The 6,000-nt window shown below is 37.2% G+C and overlaps 1 long non-coding RNA gene across 1 annotated transcript in view; it reads left to right on the top strand.

Annotated features, from left to right (window-relative positions):
- Positions 1-2,544: 2,544 nt before the first annotated feature.
- LOC307173561 overlaps positions 2,545-6,000 on the top strand; it is a 78,897-nt gene continuing 75,441 nt past the window's right edge. Inside the window, exon 1 of the long non-coding RNA XR_013823880.1 lies at positions 2,545-2,626. This is a non-coding gene — a long non-coding RNA (uncharacterized lncRNA). The remainder of the gene's footprint in view (positions 2,627-6,000) is intronic.

Here is a 6,000-nt window from a genome sequence, read left to right as displayed (position 1 = left end):
CATTTATAATGTTGCCAACGTATCTTTCAAATAAATGCTGCTCTTTTGAACTTTCTATTGATCAAAAAACCCTGAAAAAAGAATCATGGTTTCCACAAACAATATTAAGCAGCACAACTGTTTTCTAAATGAATGATAAGAATAAATGTTTCTTGTGCAGTAAATCAGCATATTAGAAAATCACAGGAATAAATTACATTTTACAGTATATTACAATAGAAAATGGCTATTTTAAATTGTAACAATTTTTCACAATATAGTTTTTTTTCTGTATTTTTTCAAAGAAAAACTTATTTCAAAAAGCATAAAAAAGCATAAAAGACTTTTTCACAAACAAACAAACAAACAAACAAACAAACAAACATTACTCCAAACAATAGTTTTTCTTTGGTCTTGGTTTGTTTTGTATAGTTATGGTCCCATCAGCCAATCAGCACTGTCATGATGTCATTTCCCTACTGCTCCAAAGTGATTAGTCACGTGACATATACGCTCACCTAAAGGATTATTAGGAACACCTGTTAAATTTTTCATTAATGCAATTATCTAATCAACCAATCACATGGCAGTTGCTTCAATGCATTTAGGGGTGTGGTCATGGTCAAGACAATCTCCTGAACTCCAAACTGAATGTCAGAATGGGAAAGAAAGGTGATTTAAGCAATTTTGAGCGTGGCATGGTTGTTGGTGCCAGACGGGCCGGTCTGAGTATTTCACAATCTGCTCAGTTACTGGGATTTTCACGCACAAACATTTCTAGGGTTTACAAAGAATGGTGTGAAAAAGGAAAAACATCCAGTATGCGGTAGTCCTGTGGGCGAAAATACCTTGTTGATGCTAGAGGTCAGAGGAGAATGGGCCGACTGATTCAAGCTGATAGAAGAGCAACTTTGACTGAAATAACCACTCGTTACAACCGAGGTATGCAGCAAAGCATTTGTGAAGCCACAACACGCACAACCTTGAGGTGGATGGGCCACAACAGCGGATGGGCCACAACAGCAGAAGACCCCACCGGGTACCACTCATCTCCACTACAAATAGGAGAAAGAGGCTACAATTTGCACAAGCTCACCAAAATTGGACAGTTGAAGACTGGAAAAATGTTGCCTGGTCTGATGAGTCTCGATTTCTGTTGAGACATTCAGATGGTAGAGTCAGAATTTGGCGTAAACAGAATGAGAACATGGATCCATCATGCCTTGTTACCACTGTGCAGGCTGGTGGTGGTGGTGTAATGGTGTGGGGGATGTTTTCTTGGCACACTTTAGGCCCCTTAGTGCCAATTGGGCATCGTTTAAATGCCACGGCCTACCTGAGCATGTCCATCCCTTTATGACCACCATGTACCCATCCTCTGATGGCTACTTCCAGCAGGATAATGCACCATGTCACAAAGCTCGAATCATTTCAAATTGGTTTCTTGAACATGACATGAGTTCACTGTACTAAAATGGCCCCCACAGTCACCAGATCTCAACCCAATAGAGCATCTTTGGGATGTGGTGGAACGGGAGCTTCGTGCCCTGGATGTGCATCCCACAAATCTCCATCAACTGCAAGATGCTATCCTATCAATATGGGCCAACATTTCTAAAGAATGCTTTCAGCACCTTGTTGAATCAATGCCACGTAGAATTAAGGCAGTTCTGAAGGCGAAAGGGGGTCAAACACAGTATTAGTATGGTGTTCCTAATAATCCTTTAGGTGAGTGTATAACTCTTGTGATTGGCTCAAAAAAACTGGATGCAAAACTGAGCGCCCATATACAGTATAGGCTGCATCAGAAATCACATACTTCTCTATTACGTAGTAGTTGAAAAAGAGTATGTGACAAAACAAGTGTCCAAATTTACAGAACTCATAAAAGAGTAAGCAAAAAGTACCTGGATGACCTACTACTTCCGGCGATATTCTGAAGTGTGCACTTTACTATCCCATGAGGCCATGGGAGAGGATTTATGAATGGCAGAGAAGCAAAGTAACCAACGCTGGTAGGTCATGTGATAATGACAACATGGCGAATGTAGTACCTCCAGATTACATTCATAATATACACAATCATACTATATAGAATGCACTTTATTACTTACTCAAGAGAGGATGTGATTTCAGGCGCAGCCATAGTTTAAGTTGTGAACATGATGTAAAAACTGGGTTTAGAAATCTGAACACAGTAATTATGCCATAAAAGGGATGTAATTAGTACACATTTTGTATAATGCAGTGAAGCGCACAATATCAAAACCACTTGCATGTTCTTGTTCCAAACATTCGAGGTAAAAGGAGCACTCGCCCCCCTCTCAAATGTTGATTTTTTCATAAGAATGTCACTGTTGTCTTGCCAAGACGAAGCGTCTCTTTCTGTTATTATATGTCAGCTATGTGTGTGAGCTGATACTGCATGTCCTCGCCTGTACAGATGCAGATAAACCCTCAGCATGGGGAAAGATTCACACTGAATGTAGTTTTGGCTTGCGGCAGGCATTAGGACATGATCTGGATCTATATTGATTCTCTCTCTCGTTCTCTGCCCTCAGGACACACGTGGTATTGAGCTCCTCTGTGAAGGGATCAGTCAGCGGGCAGAGAGTCAGCTCAGGAAACCGACCCTGTGAGCATATGGGTGAGTTTCTGATTACTGTACTCAATATTCACATTGTGTTTGCCTAAAAACTCAAGACATCTTATGTTTCAGCTCTGCCCTTTGTTCAGTTTTCTTTTGAGTCTAGAAAATCAAAAACTAAATCACGGTTCACAGCCATTGGCTACTTTAAAGAAACAGATTTGACTATATTATATTAAAATAAATTACAGTCATTGAAATAGTGCCCATTAACCAATAAATGGTGAATTATTGTGAAACACTGCCCCCTTGGGTTCACACTGTATCAACAGTGCTGAATAACAGTGTACTTGTAGTGTGTTATTCAGTATTAAATATAAAGGTAATATATTTAAATGTACTTAATTTCAACTTCAATACAAAAGAGTAATTACAGATATATTTAAGTGACATAACAGTATAATTAAACAATAAATGCTTGCCAGTACATTCGGCCGTACAGTATTTAAAAAAGAGAAAGTAGTAATTATTAAATTAGCTACAATTAAAGATTGTATCCTAAAGACTATATCCTAATTAAGTGCATATAAAAATCACTCTTATGTTCAACCAACCGTATTTATTAAAAATGTAAACTACAAAGGCATTTTGATTTAATTGTACATATATAAATAAATGTTAAAAAATATAACATTCAGTTCGCACTAAAATATATTCTTTTATATATTCTATATTCTGTGTTCTGAAATAAAGACTCTTTTTAACTCTCTAGTCTAGTGCTGTTTGGTCATTCTTGACCGACATTTTTTTTTTTTTTTTTTTTTTACTGCATTGAAATGGTACACAACTTTTTGGCACTCTGTGTGAACAAAAAAATAAATCATGGACATGATTCGAAAAGGTTAAATGGTCCTGAAAAGAATTGTCACACTTGTATTTGTGGTCAAAAATGACCGCATTGGAAATTAATGGGAGATGAATGTTGGAAACGTTTGGTACTGCGCACAAAAAAATTCTTACTGAGAGTTTTTATTTTTTTTTATTTTTAAATATCAACTTCAAATTTGGAACACAGCTTGTTTCATTGATGGCTTTGATTTTCTCACAATTCTAGAGTAAAATGTGTTTTAGAAAATATATATTTAATTTGAAAAACATTGTGCATTTTTCATAACAATAACTTTTTTCTAGTTCACTTTTTTAAAACTTTTTTTAAAAGTGTCGTTTTAGAAAAGAGATCAAACTTAAGTCAAGATTTTTGACAGTTTAAATAGGAAATTTCATTTTCAGGTCCATGCTCAAAAAGTGAATAAATGGATTATAACTACCTAAAAATAACCTAAAAATACAAAATATTAAATAAAAATATCACAAGGGACTTTTACCCAAATTGACTGTGCATTCAGTGTATAAATCTTGCCAGTTTGGTGTGTGTGTGTGTGTGTGTGTGTGTGTGTGCTTGTACAACTATCTTTGTGAGGACCAGTTTGAGTTTTAGACCATCAGAGTGAGGACAAAGAGAGTAAAGTGTGGACATTTTGGCCGTCCTCACTTTCTGAGACCCCTTTAAAGGCCTGTTTGAGGGTCAAGACTTGGTTTTAGGGATAAGGTTATAATTAGGTTAAGGGTAAGGGTTCGGGTTAGGCACTTAGTTGTGATGGGTAAGGTTAGGGTAAGCGACTAGAGATTGCATTGTGTCAATGAATGTCCTCATAAAGATAGATGTACAAGAATGTGTGTGTGTGTCTGTGTGTGTGTGTGTGTCTGTTTTTCTATCCCGGTGGGGACTTCAACCTGAATGCACACAGACACATGGGGACTCGTGTCACAGTGGGGACCTAAATTGAGGTCCCCATGGGTAAACAAGCTTATAAATCATACAGAATGATTTTTTTTGGAAATGTAAAAATGCAGAAAGTTTTCTGTGATGGGTAGGTTTAGGGGTAGGGTTAGTGTAAGGAGGTAGAATATACTGTTTGTACAGTATAAAAACCATTAAGTCTATGGAGAGTCCCCACAAAGATAGTGAACCAGACTGTGTGTGTGTGTGTGTGTGTGTGTGTGTGTGTGTGTGTGTGTGTGTGTGTGTGTGTGTGTGTGTGTGTGTGTGTGTGTGTGTTTTTAAACAAATTTTTCTTATTTGAACTCATGAACTTTTTTCAACATCCATTTTTCAGTCGTTTACATGCTGCTGAACTGTGAATGTATAATGCAGCAACAAACAAGAATTTGTTTTACAGCTTTCAATTTCCTTTTTTTAGATTGATAAACGTCCAAATTCATGCCTTTCGAGAAACCGTCATCTTATACGCTTCATCTTGGCATCAGAGACAAAGCAGATCAACCTTAAAGCCAATAACTAAAGATTCATTTTCCGTCAACTGCTTAAATGTAGTTTCTTTAATACCACTAGTCAACAGTTTTTTTTTTCTCAGCAGTTGTCTTCGACACATCATTCTGCTGTGGTGTTGAAACCTTCGATCAGCCGTTCATGATAGATGCATTTCCTGTTTAGTGCTATAATTCCTAGTTATGTCACAGCATAATGACAAACTAACTCTATTGAAGTAACGCACTCACAACTCTTTGAAATCAAATATTTCGTTCTACGTTATCAACTCTTGTTTCAGGGGTTTATTGTCAAATCTGCTTGCACACAAAAGGTATTTTTCTTGGTAGTGGAGCTTTCAGTATACACACATAAAAACGACAACAACACATAATATAACATTAAAAAATGAAAATAAATGAAAGTGTGAAGATAGTTAGGTTATGTCGGAAAAAAATGCTAATGCTAAGGATCCTTCAAATGGGGAAAAACACCCTAGAAAGGACAACATGACTTTTCATCATATATGGACACTGCAAAGAAGAATAGATAAACATTTAGAAATAAACGCAGTTTTTCACAGAACTATATATCTTTTCTATTTTTTACCCCCTAGCACCCCCTTGTGGCTTCTTTGAAAATCCCTGGTCTGAAAAATGTACACAGCCATTCAAATGTTCTCTTTAAAGGGGCTATATGCAACTTTTTCCCCAAAATAAACGTAACAATAGCCTTTTTATTTGACCATGTATGACTCAAACATCTCCTGATGAGCATACTGACACCTTGTCAGCTCACAGTGGGTGCACCTATAAGCCTGTATCCTATTTTTCCTATTTTCTGTCGGGTCGGATTTTTCGCGCGCTGTCTGCGGATGTGACGTCAAGCGCGTTCATGTTAAACGTTTCAGATCACTCTGCCACCACCGCTAGTCAGCAAACAAACTTAGTTTCTCAAACAATGTATTTGACTGTTCTTACCTCTGTAAACATAATGTTGACTTCTTTGCAGCGGATGACTTGTGAAGTGTGCACGTACGAGAGCGAGCAGAAAGGAAGAGCAGTTCCGTTTTTTGGCCACAGGTGTCAGTCGCGAGTTTAAATTT

The sequence above is a fragment of the Squalius cephalus genome (assembly GCF_949319135.1).
Source record: "Squalius cephalus genome assembly, chromosome: 16".
NCBI lineage: Eukaryota > Metazoa > Chordata > Actinopteri > Cypriniformes > Leuciscidae > Squalius > Squalius cephalus.
This window is presented reverse-complemented; position numbering and strand designations above follow the sequence as displayed.